At 41.9% G+C, this 18,958-nt stretch overlaps 2 pseudogenes; both read right to left on the reverse strand.

Moving 5' to 3' along the window:
• Nucleotides 1–2,156: 2,156 nt before the first annotated feature.
• On the reverse strand, nucleotides 2,157–2,984 carry LOC114232431 (60S ribosomal protein L10-like; annotated as a pseudogene).
• Nucleotides 2,985–17,529: 14,545 nt separating this feature from the next.
• Nucleotides 17,530–17,927, reverse strand: LOC103288410 (profilin-1-like; annotated as a pseudogene).
• Between the last annotated feature and the right edge of the window lie 1,031 nt (nucleotides 17,928–18,958).

Raw genomic sequence — 18,958 nt, forward strand, 5'->3', positions numbered from 1 at the left:
ATAACTCCATTCAAATCTATGGTAACATACAAACGCAAACAAAAGAAGTAATATAATTTATTTGGTTTGTTGCTAAGATTTTTTTCATTCTTGTTACCATAGTCTCAATAACATTTTATTTCCTACAAAGGGTATAAATCGCATATAGGTTTATTCTAAAGTTTTTGGGTCAACTTAATGGTTTCTGGAAATCCACAAATTAAAATGCAATAACAACCTAGTAAATAAGCAACGACTTTCTGAATTAGGTTAAATATTCAGAGAAAAATTCTGAAGAAATATCGAGTACTAGAAAATGAATTTTTAACTATACACTATTTGGCTCATCTGGGAATCATTTTAAAAGTTAAAGGATTTCTAAAATAATTTTTAACTGTGGTAAACACTGCCATCTAGAGGAATTTTCTGGTAATGCATATCAAAACTAAAATGCCTAAAAGTGTTATATGTATGGATTTATGCCATAATTTTTATTTTATAAATTTCATAAATGTGAAAAAATATTTTATGTCATATTAAATAAATGTATTTGTAAAACTGAGCTATTAACTAATACTGTTGCTGTGATTTTCAAATATCAATACATTGTCAAAGTAGTTATTTGAATGAAATCATTTTTATTAACCATGTTTTCAAGATATTTTCTCACATTTGTCAGATAGTAATTTAACTTTTGTATTTAACAAACTAATTATAATATCATAATTATAATCAGATTTTGCAAAAGGTATATTAGAATCAATAGCTAGAAAACCCTGGAATGCAATGATATCACTTTATAAGCACACACTTTAAAACAAATGCTTCTTTTTAGAAAGCGACACAATTGCCTGTACTATTCTTATTATTTCTTGCTTTCCCCCCCCCCTCTTTTGTGTTGGTTTTAACGTGTGCATTTTTCAGTTCTGTTTCATTAGCTTACTCCATGTGCTAATTTCTAAGTTCTGCTTTTTCAGTTCTTTATTAGTCAGTGGTAGTAGCTAAGACTGCAGAAACTCAGGGCCTAAAAAAAGGGATAAAATCAGGGTAGCATGCTGTGTTGCCTATTCAAATAGAAATAGAAGCACCTTAACACCTATGAAGTTTCCATTATCAGAACTGATGAATAGGAACAAAGAAAAACATGTATGTTCTATAACAATTTCTCCACATAACAACAGTACTAATTTTTAAAAGTTAAGGGGCTACTTGGTATTTTCATTTATATAGTTAAAATTATGCAAATATTGCCTACTGAAATTTATTTTATATGCTCCCTGAATTCCAACTTCATTACTAATAAAATTTGTGAAAGTCTACTTTATATCACAATGTTACACATATTTTCAATTTTCTGAGATGACTAGGATTCTATTTTAGTACCTTCTTTAATGTTAGATCTGCACTTAAAGTGCTTGATTATTAATTTAATTCTATTACTATGAACACAAAGGAAAGTATAAATTTCAAATCAAGTTAAAAAAAAAGATATGTAGCATTAAACTTAGTGCTGCAAAGATGCTAAATGCTGTAGAGAAGTCTAGCTGAAGGGGAAATCTATAAGTGGGGATACAAGTAATTTTCTTTTCATAATTTGATGTTATAATTACAATGAATATCCGTGTCAGAATCTGATACAATCTTATTTGGTTATTTTTTTTATTTAAGCCAGTAAAAAGTACAGGGTTAATAATACCAGTGAAATGCTGATGAAATCAAAGTGCTGTGATCAGATCAGGGGTCATTGTCTTGTAAAATCGAAGAACGAGTCCATGGACAAAGACGGTTAGCAGAAGTAAAGTTTATTGAGAGAGAGATGGACTCCCAGTAGCAGAGAGGGGACCCAAAGTGGGTGGCCGGTGAAGCTTCTTTATCTAGGGATAGCTATATGCTTTGCTAGCTCCTGATTGGTCCTCCCAAAGAATTCCGCCTTAGCATCATCTATACATGTGAAAGCTCACATCTCCCGTGATGAGTGAATAAAAGGCCGTGGTGTATTTACACAATGGAAATACTATGCAGCTGTTAAAAAGAAGGGCCTCTTACTCTTTAAGATAACAGGGAGGGACCTGGAGATATTATGCTAAGTGAAAACCCGTGCCTTTTTAATAAGAAACCTTTTTTGACAGGAAGTAGAATTTATTGGTGAGTGTAAGGTGGGGACAGCCCTCAGACCCTCATGAATTCAGGACCCATCGTTTGTCCAGGGGACCCTGATTGGGGATGTATATGACGTCACAGCCATCTAGGATGAGTCGCTTTTCAGCCACCAGGTCTTCAAATGCACCCGCATTAAACTTAAGAAGGCCCCACTGCTTGGAGATGTGGCTCTCGTGGTTTTTCAGGGAATTGAACTTGGCTCTGTGTAGGGCCTCAGTCACATGCTGCTTGCTCTGCAGCTTGGTGCGATGGGCACGATGGCTTGCCAATGTGGCCCCTGGCCCCTGAGCCCTGGGCTTTCCGAAGGCCCCGCCCCGCATCCCGGCCTGGAGCCGGTCAGCCTCGGCGCAGGACAGCATCTTGTGGATGCGGATAGCGTGGAAGGGGTGGAGCCACAGTGAAAGCCATCTTTGCCACAGCCTTTCACCATGTACTCCTCGTTGGCACAGCTAAGAACTTGTCCATTTTTGCCTTCTTCCACCCCAGGTCGGAGATGCAGGTCTTGGCACCAGGACGCCTCTGCAGAAGCGAGCCTGCGGGTACGGCTTGTTCTCACGATGCCGGTAACACGGGGCGGGGCGACGGCCAGCGACGCCAGCATCTTCGGTGGCAAGCCGAAGGGAAAGAATGTGAGAAAATTTTTATGCGTAAAAAAAAAAAAAAAAAAATAGTACAATCCTTTATTCTAGATTCAGCAATTTTTAATATTTGGCCATTTCCTTGACCCTTTTCTCACATTTCTGCTCAACCATTTGAAAGTAAGTTATAGACCTGTCACTGCAGAACCATTCGGTATGCATCCCCGAAGAACAAGGACGATCTCCTACATAACCACACGGTATCATGTTAAGTAGTAATAATTCCGTACATCATGCAATGTCTGTTTTACATTCAAGTCTTTCTACCCGTTCCCGGGAAAAGGTTTATAGCCATTTGTCTGTTTGTTTGTTTTTTTCCCTCTTCAAGCTCAATCCAATCTAATTTATATCCACACTGCTTTTCCTGTTATATTTCTTCACTCTCTTAGTTTAAAAGAGTTCTCTTATTTTTTCCTCCTTGACGTTTTATTTCTGATTAGTTTAGGACAGTTGTAGGGTAGACTATTCCACACTCTGGATTTGCTTAATTGCTTCCTTTTGGGTCATTATCTTGCTTCTCGGTGACCTGTATTTTTGTAAACTGGGATCTAAAACAGTGCTGTTTAACCAAAATATAATTTGAGTGCTCTCTGGTTCCCCCCTGTAGGGTGGTTGTGGTTTCCTTCCCAACTGAGCCCTGCCTGCTGCAGGCAGCTTCCCAGTCCTAAGTGGAGAACATTATCTGGAGTAGTCTGGGAGCCCAGTCCATGGATAGGTGGGGCATGCAACCATCCTGAGAAGTCACCAGAAGTGCTCAATGACGGTGAGGTCTGAGCATGACCTCGCTGGAGCCACTGACTCCCTCAATGTTTCCACTTCTGCCTCCCCAGTCCTGTCATCTTTCCAGTTTTCCCTTCAGTTTCCCTTAGGTTCTGACATCTGTGCAGAACCCCAGCCTACTTGGAAGGCATCCCGAACCCCTGCCTTCTGATGTGTCGGAATCTCTTCTTGTCCCTACCCCACAGTATTTGGCAACAGAGGAGCCAAATACTGTCACTGGCCTGATTCTGAGCCTCATTGTGGTGCAGGGACTACAAGCATCAACGGTCGACCTGCTGGATTCTATCCTGTGTCTTTGACTTGGGCTTGACTTTATCAATTTGACTTGGATATTAACATTTGCAGTGCTTGCCTTCTTCCTCCCCATCCCCAGGCCCACTTCTGCTCTTCCTGACTAAACCTTGGGTTCTGAAAGGATCAGCTTATTTTTTAAGATTTTAATTAATTTTATTTTTTTAATTTTTAAATTACAGTTTACATTCAATATTGTTTTGTACTAAAGGCCCGGTGCATGACAATTCATGCACTGGAGGGAGGGTCCCTCAACCTGGCCTGCCCCCTTTCACAGTCTAGGAGCCCTCAGGGGCAGGAGGCAGCCCAGCAATCAGGGGAAGGCGACACAAGCCTTGACTGGCCTTGGTTACCTGAGCATCGGGTGGTCCTGGGCAGCTGGGCAGCTGACATCCGAGGCTTGCCTGCGCCTTAGGCCGGCCCTGGGTGGCTGGGGGGCTGAGGGTCGGTCCGGCCGCATCTTGCACCTGCCACCCCCTCACCCCCGCGGCTGGGCTGAAAGGACTGTGGGACTCCTGTGGGGCTGAGGGGACTGGACACCGCCATCTTGTGGCTATGGGTGCCACCATCTTTGTGATGGTGTGATGGTCAATTTGCATATTCCCTCTTTATTAGATAGGATTAGTTTCAGATGTACAGCATAGTGGTTAGACATATACTTCACAAAGTGCTCCCGCTGATATTTCCAGTAGCAATCAGACACCCTACATAATTATTACAATATTATTGATTATATTTTCTATGCTGTACTTTGTAGCTAGCTCCATGACTATTTTGAAACTACCAATTTGTACTTCTTAATTCCTTCATCTTTTTCACCTAGGCCTCTAAAACCCCTCCCCTCCGGCAGCTTCTTGCTGGCCCCGCTGTTTGCCTGCACACCCTCTGCCCCCTCCCCCCATTCTTCTTCCTCTTTACTTTTTCTCTCCCTCCCTGTTTCACAAATATTAAAAAATAAAAACTATGGGGGCTATCGTGATTTTCAAATTAATCTGAGTGTTTTCTCATCTGGCTTTTAAATTGACTGCACCATTATTTCTCAGAATGTTTGCTTTTTAACTCAGTTATTTTCCCCTTAATTTTATCACTTAAAAAGCTTAATTTTCTGTACTTTAAACAAACACACTGTAAAGACCATAGTGCATTATAGATAGATTACACACAATTTGAGGAGCTGGTTTCAGCGTCTGTTGTTATTTTTCTGGGGTTTCAGGATTGAGCACAACATCAAGACACATGTGACATTGCCATAGAGCAACCAGCAGGTCTGCGTGCCACGTGCATCTCTCCAGCAACTTAGAATTATATACTTAATAAAATTCAGCTTCCTACAGTGAAACAAATGCATGCACTGATCAGGTTTCTAGCATTCTGTTAACCTTTAATGAGGTCTAAATCACCCAGCATCAAAAATGGTTTACTTTTCTCTGAAAATCTTTTTAAAGGCTTGGAAAAAGATGCCAGGAAATTGCATATACTTGAAAAAATATGTAATTTTTATTTAAAATATGCTTTATCACTAACTTTTACATTTTATAAGATTCACAGAGATATTGCCAACTTTCAAATAATTGATTCTTTAAAAAAAATAATACATTGAGTGTTTAATTACACAGTTTTGCTGTTTTCCAATTTGGGGCAGTTTTATTGATTTTATTTCAATACTATTTTCATTCTTTTATACTTTAAAATGTTATCAGTATAACATGCTCACTGTTTGAAATTCTGATAATCTGATAGGCTGCACTGTCTTCATTTACTATTTTGTATCTTTGTTTATGTAACCTATTTAAATTAAAACTCTAATAGAATACTTTCAATGGCTAAGAAATAGTGTTTTTTTCATATAACTTAAACAAGTACATCATAATCATTTTAACGTGTCCAGGTTAGTAACACAATTATTAATTTAGTATTATACAAAATGAATTGTTACCTATTCTCATTAGTGAGTAAACCCACTTTCAATTTAATCTTACTTTTAATACAGGAATACCTCAGAGACACTGCCTGCTCAATTCCAGACCACCACAATAAAGTAAATATTATGATAAAGAGAGTCATACAATATTTTGGTTTCCTGGTACATATAAAAGTTATGTTGACACTAAAATGCGATTTATTAAATTTAGAACAGAATTTTGTCTAAAAACAACAACATACATACCGTAATCCTTTCTAATAAAAGAGTAATATGCAGATTGACCATACCTTCGCTATACCCACAGGCCACACCCACCAGCCAATCAGGAGTGAGTATGCAAATTAACCCAACCATGATGGCTGTGGCCACGAAGCTGCAGCAAGCAGGAGGCTTGGATTTCCCTAGCAATGGAGGAAGCCAAGCTTCCCTGCTGCTCGGGCCAGCCCAGGCCTACACTCAAGGCTACAAAGTTTCAACTACAGAAGATAAATAAATCCCAACAAAAATGATGGCAGCCACAGAGCTGGAGAAAGCAGGAGGCTTGAGATGCCCCTGGCAAAGGAGGAATTCAAGCTCCTGCAGCCCTGGCCTGCCTTGGCCTCCATTACAAAGTTTCAATTATAGAAGGTAAATAAATCCCAACAAAAATGGCTGTGGCCACAGAGTGAGCAGTAGGCTTGGCTCTGCTCAAGGCTACAAAGTTTCAATTACAGAAGATAAATAAACCCCAGATATCAGGGCCTCCGCTTGGGTTGCCGGGGGGCGTAGCCAGCCTGCAAACCACCACAGGCCCCTCACCCAGGCCACCCCACACCCCAAGGGAACGCCCACTCTGATCCGGGACACACTTCAGGGCAAACCAGCCAGTCCCCACCCATGCACCAGGCCTCTATCCTATCTAATAAAAGAGTAATATGCAAATTGACCATCACTCCAACACACAAGATGGCTGCCCACATGTGAACACAAGATGGCCACGACAAGATGGCCAGCAGGGGAGGGCAGTTGGGGGCAATCAAGCTTGCAGGGGAGGGCAGTTAGGGGTGACCAGGCTGGCAGAGGAGGGAAGTTGGGAGCAACCGGGCCTGCAGAGAAGGATAGTTGAGGGGGGACCCAGGCCTGCAGGGGAAAGCAGTTGGGGGGGAACCAGGTCTGCAAGGGAGGGCAGTTGTGGGTGATCAGGCCAGCAGGGGAGGGCAGTTGGGAGGGACTAGGCCTGTAAGGGAGGGCAGTTGGGGGCGATCAAGCCTGTAGAGGAGGGCAGTTAGGGGTGACCAGGCCTTCAGGGAAGGCCAGTTAGGGGTGACCAGGCCTGCAGGGAAGGGCAGTTAGGGGCAATCAGACTGGCAGGGGAGCATTTAGGCATCAATCAGGCTGTCAGGGGAGTGGTTAGGGGTGATCAGGCTGGCAGGAAAAAGTCATTAGGGGCAATCAGGAAGGCAGGCAGGTGAGCAGTTAGGATCCAGCAGTCCTGGATTGTGAGAGGGATGTCCAACTGCCCGTTTAGGCCCCATCTTACTTAGATCGGGCCTAAACGGGCAGTCGGACATACCTTGAGTGGTCCCAGATTGGAGAGGGTGCAGGCTGGGCTGAGGGTCACACACCCCCATGCACAAATTTCGTGCACTGAGCCTCTAGTTAAACATATGAAAAATTTTTCCATATCAGCAATGAGGTTGGTTGTTTGTCAGTTGTGTGTTTACTATAGCACTTTGCATTTCCTTCAAGAATTTTTCCTTTGCATCATATTTTTTTAATTTATCTTTATTGTTGAAACTATTACAGATGTACCTTTTTGCCCCCATCGACCCTCTCCACCCCACCTTCATCCCTCTCCCCCAGGCCTTCACCACACTATTGACTGTGTCCTTTTGATTTAAAGTGGGAGACTTGTGATCCTTTCACTTGAACACTTAGAGGCCATTGTTGGGTTATTAGTTGGCCTAAATTCAATTCTGTTTTGTCTCAGGGAATAGCGAGTCCTGAGGAGAGGGAGAGAGATGGAAGAAGGGCTGGTTGGTGTAGCAGTCAGGACACATACAAATAGTATTAATTACAATAGTATCTGCAAAGATGACCAATCACACATCACCATAACCAATATAATAATGAAAAAGTTTGAAATATTGCGAGAATACCAAAATGTGACACAGAGACACAACTGAGTAAATGATGCTAGATAATATGGTGCTGATAGACTTGCTTGAACAGGGTTGTCATAAACATTCAATTTGTATTAAACAACATCAGCAAAGTGCAATAAAATGAGGTATGTTTGTGCTTTTCTTTTTCCACCCAAATGTGGTATTTGTATATGGAAGTGTTTTTTAGGGTTGCACTTGCTTCTTAAATTATAAAGTTATACAAACTCCTTAGGGAAAAGGAAAACAAACAAGCAAACAAACAAACAAACCCACAACAGTATAACGTAGAGGGAATGTCTCCTCTCACAGTCTTTTCCATATTATCCCAGCTCAGCAGCAAATAGATAGGTGTACAATGACACTAGGTTCTCTCTCACCTCTCTCATTCCCACCTCACTCTGCACAGCAATAAATATGCCTTATATATAAGTATGGAAATACTTAGTAACCACCTTTATCAATATCTGTGGGCATATTCCAGAAAGTTAACCATTCTCATATGCTTGATTTTTTATAAAGATCTATGCTATGTTAGTTTCTTTTGTATCAATATAGTAGTAGATAAATGTATAGAACCAAGACTGTGGGGTTAAAGAAAATGCATATGGTATGTTTACATATATATTACCAACTTGTCTTCCAGATAGATATACCAATTTGGTTTATCAATAGTATACACTCCAATCCTTTCTAACATTGAAAATGATTAATCTTTTAAATTTGTATCAATGTGATAGGCAAAAATAATAAGTTATTTTTAACTTTTCATTTATTTGACCATTAGCTAATGTGAGATTTTTAAATGATGTGCGTTGTTGTTTCTGTTTCTTTCAGTAGATGCCTGGTTATACCATTTAGTTTGTAAACAAATTTATGTATTTCTTACTGAAATATGGAAGCCAGTAATGCATTTTGAAAAATAAGAGAGTCAGATAATGCAACCATTTTTGTCATTTGACTTTCAACTTTGTGATATATTTTAACAAAGACATTTTAAATCTAAATGTTACAAATATGCTTTTTTTATATTATAACTACAAGAGTCCTACCCATTCCAAGATCATAAAAAATATTTACTAATTAGGCAGTCACAGGCATTTTAACATATTTTATTTAACTATCCTCCATCTTTATTGAAAACTATAGCAATAACAATAAAATAGAACTTTAAAACATGCACAATGTTTTAGCAAGGAATGAATGTTGTTGACACATTTTTACCCGAAAATCCCTAATTTATGAAGAAAATTTAAACAAAATTTGTATTTAAAAATATATTCTATTAAAAAATATATTTCAGGACTCTAGGCCCTGGCCAAGTATCTCAGGTGGTTAGAATATCATCCCAATACACCAAGGTTGTGGGTTCCATCCCCAGTCAGAGCACAGAGCACATACAAGAATCAACCAATTTATGTATAAGTGGAACAGCAAATCAATCTCTCTCTCTCTTTCCCTAAATCAATAAATAAAATTTTAAATACATATACATATATTTCACAGCTCTAAATAACATTTCATATGGTAATGTATTAACACTTACAAAAAACACACAAAGCACCCATGTTTCCCAAATGTATTTCTTGGTGGAACACTTTTTACAAAGGAAAAGCAATTAGAAATGGCATTTCAGAAAAATAATTATAGCTATAACATATTATTTATGATATAAATGCTATTTATTACAAACACATTTTCAATATACTATTATGTATTCATATATATATATATATATATATATACACACACACACATTTATATATATAAACATACAAACACATATATAGCTATATCTAGATATACATTGGTTTATACATTTATACCTGCATATACATTAACCTGATTTTTCTCTAGTTTTGAAGCTCTGATTTTCCACCTTGCCTATCTCTGGGAAAGAAAAAGTTCAGATAACTAGAAAGACAATGCGTATCTTTTGAATTTCAAACATGCTTTAATATTTATCTCAAAGGCATTAGTTTGAAAGAAACAAAAAATTGAGTTCCAAAAGCTTAGATTTGAAAGCTAAGCCCTCATATCTGTGGGGTCTTAGATGTGATCTGCAGAGTAATTATTGAAAAGTTTATGCCAGCTTCCTGGACCTAAATATATATTTCCTCAAAGAGGTAACGTTGAGCATTTTTTTCACATGTCTATTGGCCATAGACATGTGAAAAGATGCTCAACATCACTAATTATCACAGAAATACAAATATAACCACAATATCACCTTACACCTATCAGAATGGCTATCAGCAATAAATCTACAAACAGTACGTGTTAATAAGGATGTGGAAATGCCCTGGCTGGTTTGGCTCAGTGGATAGAGCGTCGGCCTGCGGACTCAAGGGTCCCGGGTTCGATTCCAGTCAAGGGCATGTACCTTGGTTGTGGGCACATCCCCAGTAGGGGGTGTGCAGGAGGCAGCTGATCGATGTTTCTCTCTCATCGATGTTTCTAATTCTCTATCCCTCTCCCTTCCTCTCTGTAAAAAATCAATAAAATATAAAAAAAAATAAAATAAAATAAGGATGTGGAAAAAAGGGAGCCCTCATGCACTATTGGTAGGAAAGAAAATTGGTGTAGCGGCTATGGAAAACAGTATGGAAGTTCCTCAAAAATTAAAAATTATTCTGCCTTATGACCTAGCACTTTAAGTTCTGGGTATATATCTGAAAAATACCTAAAACTCAAAGTTGAAAAGATACATGCACCCCTATGTTCATTGCAACATTATTCATAATAGCCAAGTTATGGAAGTAACACAAGTGCCCATCAATAGACAAATGGATAAAAAATTTATAGTACATATATAAAATGGAATATTACTCAGCCATAAAAAATGATGAAATCTTACCATTTGCAATTACATGAATGGACCTAGAGGGTATTTTGCTAAATAAAATGAGTCAGAGAGGGAAATACAAATACCATATGATTTAACTTATATGTGAACTCTAGAGAACAAAATAAATAAACAAAACAGAAAGAATTAGAGATACAGAGAACAAACTGATGGTTGCCAGATGCAGAGAACAAACTGATGATTGGGGGACTGGGTGAGAAAGGTGAAGGAAATTGAGAAGTACAAATTAGTAGTTACAAAATAGACACGGGGATGTAAAGTACAGCATAGGGAATGTAGTCAATAATTCTATATAATAAAAGCCGAATATGCTAAGCGTCTGATCATCCTTTCGACAGTTCGACCAATCAATATGACGCACACTGACCACCAGGGGGCAGGCGCTCCGACTGGTAGGTTAGCTTGCTGCTGGGGTCTAGCCGATCAAGACTGGGCAAAGGGCCGGACACGCCCTGGAGCCCTCCCGCGGTCCCACCCTGGCCGGCCAGACCAGATCGGCCCCTATCGAGACTAGCTGAGACAGCCCCAATTGGCCCCAATGGGGACTGGGCGAGATGGGCTGGACATACCCTAGACAAATCTATGCACCAGGCTGGTTTTGGCCCAATCCCTGCAGGCCAGGCCGAGGGACCTCACTGGTGCACGAATCTGTGCACCAGGACTCTAGTGTGTGTATATATATATATATATATATATATATATATATATATATAAAAACCCTAATATGCAAATAGACTGAATGGCAGAACAACTGAACAACCAAACAACCAGTCGCTATGACGTGTGCTTACTACCAGGGGGTGTGTGCAGAACATGGCAGGCATCAGCAGCAGGCGGCAGAGCACAGAACATGGTGGGCGTTGGCCACGGCGGGATGGTGGAGCAGGTGAGCAGGGGCACCAGACCAAGGTGGGGCATGAGTTGCTGTCTTGGGGGCAAGCCTCTGGCGGTTACTGAAAATTATTTGTTCTCACCCACCGGCAGCGGGTGTGAGAGGCAGCTGCTGGCCCCGATCACCCCTCAGGGCTTCTCCACCTCCCCCGGCTCCTAAGGGGCTATAGGGGCCAGCAGCCTCCTCTCGCACCTGCTGCCAGTGACAGCCCTGCTCGCACCCACTGCCAGCACTGGAGCTGCCGCTCGCACCCACTGCTGGTGCCCGACATCAGTTCCGATAGCTAGGTGCCATCAGCGGGTGCGAGGGGAGGCTGCTGGTCCTGACCGCCCCTCAGGGCTTCTCCACCTCCCCCTGATCCTGAGGGGTGATCAGGGCAGCAGCCGCTGCTTGCACCTGCTGAGACCATTGGCCCTGCTTGCACCCATTGCTGGCACCGGCCCCAATAGAGCGGGGCCGGTGCTGTAAGCCCATGTGAGCAGTGGTGGTAGGAGCGGGGCTGCTGGTGACAGGGGACCGGGGACCATGGTGGGAGGGGCCAGGTGGGGGTGTGGAGGATGCGCTGAGACCTGTCCCTGTGCTCACTGTACCCTTGTGGCCCACAGTTCCTTTCAAGGTGCATGAATTCATGCACTGGGCCCCTAGTATTGTAATAACTATGTATGGTGCCAAGTGGCCACTTGAATAATTTGGGGGGATCACGTTGTAAATTATAGAATTGTCTATCCACTGTGCTGTACATTTGAAATTAATATAAAAATTGAGTGTCAACTGTAACTGAAAATTAAAAAGTCTACGCCACCTTCAAGGGATCAAGCTCCGCCTCTCCCCAGGGCCAGCGCCTGGGAGTACAGGCTCTGTTGTTCTGTGAATGGACACTACTTACAACCACATGGCCAAAGAACTATGTTGTTTGTCCTCCTCACCTCGGTCCTGCAGTGATTTTTCTTTCGTATTCGCCTATTTTCCCCTAAAAGTAGAGTGTTTGAATGTTTACTCACCTTATCTGAACTACCCTATCCAGACAACCTTCTCTTTTCAACAATGCAGAAGGTTTATAAAGCTACTCTGTCTACCAAAAGGGACAGAGAGATGTGAAAGGTACAAGAACCCAACATATGTTTCTGTGCACATAAAGTGATAGCATGATTCACCCAATACTTTCAATTGAGCAAACTAGTTGTGTTTGACCCAACCTTAGTCTTCTAACACCCACTGTTCTATATTCAGATTAGTGATGGATAAAAACATTGTTAGAGGACAGATAGGATTCCAGTTCGCCAATTAAAAGTATCTCAGTATTTTCTTACTTAAGAACTAGAGGCCTGGTACATGAAATTCATGCACTGGGGGTGTGTGTCCCTCAGGCCAGCCTGCACCCTCTCCAATCTGGGACCCCTGGTAGGATTGGGCCTAAATGGGCAGTCAGACATCCCTCTCACAATCCAGGACTGCTCGCTCCCAACTGCTCACCTGCCTGCCTTCCTGATTGCCCTTAACTGCTTCTGCCTGCCAGCCTGATCAACCCCTAACCACTCCCCTGCCAGCCTGATTGATGCTTAACTGCTCCCCTGCCAGCCTGTTTGTCCCTAACTGCCCTCCCCTGCAGGCCTGGTCACACTTAACTGCCCTCCCCTGCAGGCCTGGACTCCCCTAACTGCCCTCCCCTGCAGGTCTGGCCCCCCCCCAACTTCCCTCCCCTGCAGGCCTGGGTCCCCCCCAACTGCCCTTCCTTGCAGGCCCAGTTGCCCCCAATTTCCCTCCTCTGGCAGCCTGGTCAACCCCAACTGCCTTCCCTTGCAGGCCTGGTCCCTCCCAACTGCCCTCCCCTGCTGGCCATCTTGTGGTGGCCATCTTGTGTCCATAAGGGCACATTCATCTTTGACCACATGGGGGCAGCCATCTTGTGTGTTGGAGTGACGGTCAATTTGCATATTATTCTTTTATTAGATAGGATAGAAGCCTGGTGCATGTGTGGGGGCCAGCTGGTTTGCCCTGAAGTGTGTCCCGGATCAGAATGGGGGTTCCCTTGGGGCATAGGGTGGCCTGGGCAAGGGGTCTATGGTGGTTTGCAGGCTGGCCAGGCCCCCTGGTGACCCAAGTGGAGGCACTGGTATCTGGGATTTATTTATCTTCTCTAATTGAAACTTTGTAGCCTGGAGAGGAGCCAAGCCTCCTGCTTGCTCTGTGGCCACAGCCATTTTTGTTGGGATTTATTTATCTTCTATAATTGAAACTTTGTAGCCTTAAGCAGAGGCCAAGGCAGGCCAGGGCTGCAGAAACTTGGCTTCCTCCATCACTGGGGGCAACTCAAGCCTCCTGCTCTCTCCAGCTCCTTGGCTGCTGCCATTTTTGTTGGGATTTATTTATTTTCTATAATTGAAACTTTGTAGCCTTAAGTGGATGCCAAGGCAGGCCAGGGCAGGTGGAAAGCTTGGCTTCCTCCATTGTCAGGGAAACCCAAGCCTCCTGCTCTCTCTGTGGCCGCAGCCATCTTTGTTGGTTTAATTTGCATACTCGCTCCTGATTGGCTGATGGGCGTGGCTTGTGGGTGTATCGGAGGTACAGTCAATTTGCATGTCACTCTTTTATTAGATAGGGTGTACATTTTAGGTATTTAATTAGTCAGTTCAAAGTTCAACTATCAATGCTGTTTCTCTCCCACCCTAAGATCCTCTGCCCTCCGCCCTTTGTTCAACTAAGGTATTGCTTTATCCAGAAAGCCTTTAGCCCTCCCTGAGTAAGATCCCCTTTTCCCCTGTGCCCCTAGCCCCACCAGTTTCTTTGTCATGTGCTCTTCTCATTCTGTCATCTTCTAGTTCACTGAATGCCCTCTATGCATATTTATCAATACATGATTCTCATTTTCTCTGACCCAATAAACCACTTTCTCAAAGCTGAGGAGAATGAGCTGTGATCATGCTTGTATGTTATTTTTTCTGAACTCTGCTCTTCTTAATAGCCTCACCCATTTCCAACCTCTCCTCAAAAACCATAATTAACCACTGTCCTTATTCCAAATATTTCTTTCCATGACTCTTTAGAAAAAGATAAAATAACAAGGTCCTAGCATGATAAGAGTGTTGACAGAACTGAAGGTCCTCAAAATTGCAGGGCTGCAATCTGTTAACTTTCCTATTTTCAATCTGAAAATGAACTCTATTTCCTTATTTTCAACCTGAGTAGTCTCTTCCTGTCAACCCAGTGGAAAGACCAAAGCATAGTTTCAGAAAAGCTGTTAAAACATAGTTGAAGTTGTCCTGTACCTTAGAAAATTTATCAAGTTGGTATCGGTTTATTTGAAAGCATGTGTGAATCAAAGGTAATATGATTTAGGCATGTTGAAAGTAGTTAATTCATTGTCACTCTTTGTATTTTTAATTTTTTTTATAAGGGTCAGGGACAAATTTAGCTTAGAGACAATTAATTTTCTTAATGGCACACAGCATATAAAAGCCATCCCCTGAGGCTAAGTTCCAATAGTATCTTATCATTAAAGCCTTTCAAATAGTCCCTCTGATTCCCTTCACCTTGAAACAAATGATACACTGTTGAACATAATAGCAACCACTGTTGAATGCCTACTATGTGCTATGTACTCCACTAAGTATCACTTCTTATATAAGCCTTTTCATACTTCTAGGATTTTATATCTTCATTTTGCAGATGATCAATAGTATTTTTGAGAGTTTAAGAGCCATGACAAATTCATACCACTTGTGGTGGCAGAACAAGGATCAAAATTTTTCACTCTCATTTCAAAGCCCAGGCTATTTCTTTAAGACAGACTTTCTTCTAAACATGTAGTAATCAACTCGATATATTATACTTATTAGTTTAAATGCTAGTTCCTCACTAAACTTTAAGTTTCCTAGAGTAGCTATCTCATTAAATAAAAGTTTTTGAAACTCTCAATACCATGCCTAAGATACATATTTATTTCTTGAAAAACTTTGTCAAATGAAAACAGTGACATAAACCAAAATACTACATAAAATAAAAGCTCACAGTTCTAGCCCTGGCTGGGTGGTTCAGCTGTTTGGAGTGTTGTCATGTATACCAAAAGGTTGTGGGTTCCATCTTGGTCAGGGCTGTATGAGAGACAACTGATGCATGTCTCTCTCTCTCCCAAATCAGTAAAAGTATATCCCAAGGTGAGGATTTAAAAATAAAGAAAAAAGAAAAGCACAGTTATTTACACACTAGTAGCCAGTAGCTCTCTATGGGGCCTGGCCGCTCCACACCCACTACCCAGAGGCTCTCCTTGGCTCAGAGGCCCATCCGCAGCTGAGCACGGAATGCTTGCCTTGTCGCCGCGGTGACAAAGCAAGCATTCTGCCAGGCCACTCATGCTGCCTGCTCTCAGCGGCCACCCTCCCGGGACTGGGGGACTCTGGCGGGGCTGAGAGGACTGGGTACTGCCATCTTGTGGCTATGGGTGCCTCCATCTTTGTGATGAGTGATGGTTAATTTGCATATTCTACTTTTATTAAATAGGATGATCTCACTCACATGTGGAATCTAATGAACAAAATAAACTATGAATAAAATAGATCCAGAGACATAGAACATGGAACAAACTGATGGATCTCAGAGGGAAGACAGGGTGGGAAGAGTTTAACGAAAGATCTTATATGTATACTAGAGGCCTGGTGCACAAAATTCATGTGGGGGGGTGGGGGAGGAAGGGGGTCCCTTAGCCCAGCCTGAACCCTCTTGCAATCTGGGACCCCTTGGGGGGATGTCCGACTACTGGTCAGACATCCCTCTCACAATCTGGGACCACTGGCTCCTAACTGCTTGCCTGCCTACCTGCCTGATTTCCCCTAACCACTCGCCTGACTGCCTGATCACCCCTAACCACTCTGCTTGCCTGCCTGATCACCCCTAACCACTCGTCTGCCTGCCTGAATGCCCCTAACCGCTTGCCTGCCTGCCTGCCTGATCACCCCTAACCAATCACCTGCCTGCCTGATCGCTCCTAACTGCTCGCCTGCCTGTCTGATTGCCCCAACCACTCTGCCTGCCTGCATGCTAGCCTGCCTGCCTGCCTGCCTGCCTGATCGCCCCTAACCACCTCTTGCTCGGCCCCCGCCACCACGGCTTTGTCTGGAAGGAAGTCCGGAATGATGTCCGGAAGGTTGTTTGTCTATCCAGTCTAATTAGCATATTATGCTTTTACTATTATAGATATGTGTAACCCATGGACATAGAGAAGAGTATGGTGAAGGCTTGGGATGAGGGGTTGTGAGGTGGAAGGGGTCAATGGGGGCATCTGTAATACTTTCAACAATAAATATTTTTTTTTTAAAAAAGCAGATATTTAAACACACTTTTGTGCCCTAGTTCCCATTTTTACATGTATTTTAATGACCCCTTTGTTCTTTCTCAATATGTTTTCATTATGTCTGCTATTCAAATAGGGAATTCTGTGATGAGATAGCATATGTAAGTTAATTAAAAAGGTGTCGACATTTTTACTATATTTGCTTAATGACAGAATTCAGCAAATATTTAATCTCAGTGACATTTCCACCTCACTTCTATGACTCTCTTCCTATAAATTATTTTAATTTTACAATGTTATCTTCTGTGTTAGTTAACTTAATTTTACAAATCCTGATTTTTTTACTCAGAAGGCAAAACAAAACAAAACAAGTTTTCCAACCACACTCAAAGAGATATGGGTAGGGGGAGGTGTCTGTCCATCCAGCCCTAGGCCCCACTCTATGTGGTTTTGGAAGCAATAAGGGATGTGGAGTAAAGGCCCCCCACATAAAAATGGTGTATGTATGTGTATGGGAAGGAGAGAGGTGCAAAAGTAGCGGGGAGTGGTGAGGTGGAAGGTAACAGCCAGGTCAGTGCTGGGAATGCCTCAGGTGGGAGGCCATTTCATTACATTTCTTGTTGAGCATACCACTTCTTTGCCCATCAGCAGGACTAATGTCTTGACAGATATGTGACAGTGATGTTGAAGGAGGGGGCTCCATCATTGCTCTTGGTTCGAAGATCCATAGTAAACTCCCAATCCAGCAGCAGTGAGTCCTGGGTAACAGGCATTTCTGTCCTCCAAGTATCAGCCCATTCACAAAAGTCCTTGACAGGTCTTTGCCAACCAGGACACCAACCTCCACTAGCATGCTGTTGAGGAAGGATTTCCTGGGGAAAGTGGCCCAGACTGTAGATGAGTCTTTATAGCCCACAAGGTCCACACCCTGACGGGTTCCAGGGCCATGAGGTTGTGGATGTAGGCGGTTCACCAGGCCTGGGCTCTGCTGCTGAGCTGGGGCTGCCTCAGGCTGGTGGCTGAGGGTGGAGGGGTAGGGGTGGGGATGGAGGCCTGGGGCACGTGTTGCCTGTCCTGTAGACCTCAGCTCTGTAGCTGTGATTCCTGATTTTTAACTGTGAAAGTAAATTTAATATTCCTAGAAGTTGAGAGAAAACCTTTGTATGAGAAAGTAAGAATTGTTACTAATATTTACATTTTTAATATAGCACACATATCAGTTGATTATATGTTAGCATATAAAACTTGGTAATTTCAGATATCTATAACTTTACTTGCCTTAGGCTTTCTTCAAGCATGAAACATTTCAATTCAAAAGAATATATTTTTGGAAATGATTCATCATTATCCTAGGAAATAAAGAAGATGCTTCTTATATTTAAAGGAGAAAATCCCAAACTCCTCTTGCCTTGAATAACGTTTGTAAAAAGAAATGATTTTTAGTGCCTTTGGCAAATAGTCATAGGCAAACAGCCTTATTTTCCTTTATTTTTTTTAATGCAAATGTTAGAATTCTTAACTTTCTGGGATTCTGTCCATCATTATAATGAAGGTGTCGCATGCATCTCTTATAGACTACAAAAGCTCAAATCACATCCTATGTCTATTCACTGGTAGGACCTGATCTCTAATCTCTATAGAAAATGGTAAATTTCAGAACCAGAATGAAACAACAATACTAGAAGAAGGCAAAGACCCAATATGAATTACATTTACAATGGGTGTTAATTGATCCAGAACACTAAAAGCAGAAGAACTGTGCCATATCTTCATTTTTGTCAAACAAATCAAATCCAGTTCAGGATGTCCATTTGTAAAGGTCAGCAAAAAAACTCAATGACATGCATGCCTGTAAACACATTGGGTTCTACCTCAATCTGTATCTACTATTATCCAAAAAAACTAGAGGGAGAGTGTAGGTTGGAGTGAGGAGGTGTCTCTGGTAAACCATTGCATTGGACATTCTGTAGCTGCCATGTAAATATGTATATCTTACCGCT

Source organism: Eptesicus fuscus, chromosome 8 (genome assembly GCF_027574615.1).
Source record: "Eptesicus fuscus isolate TK198812 chromosome 8, DD_ASM_mEF_20220401, whole genome shotgun sequence".
NCBI lineage: Eukaryota > Metazoa > Chordata > Mammalia > Chiroptera > Vespertilionidae > Eptesicus > Eptesicus fuscus.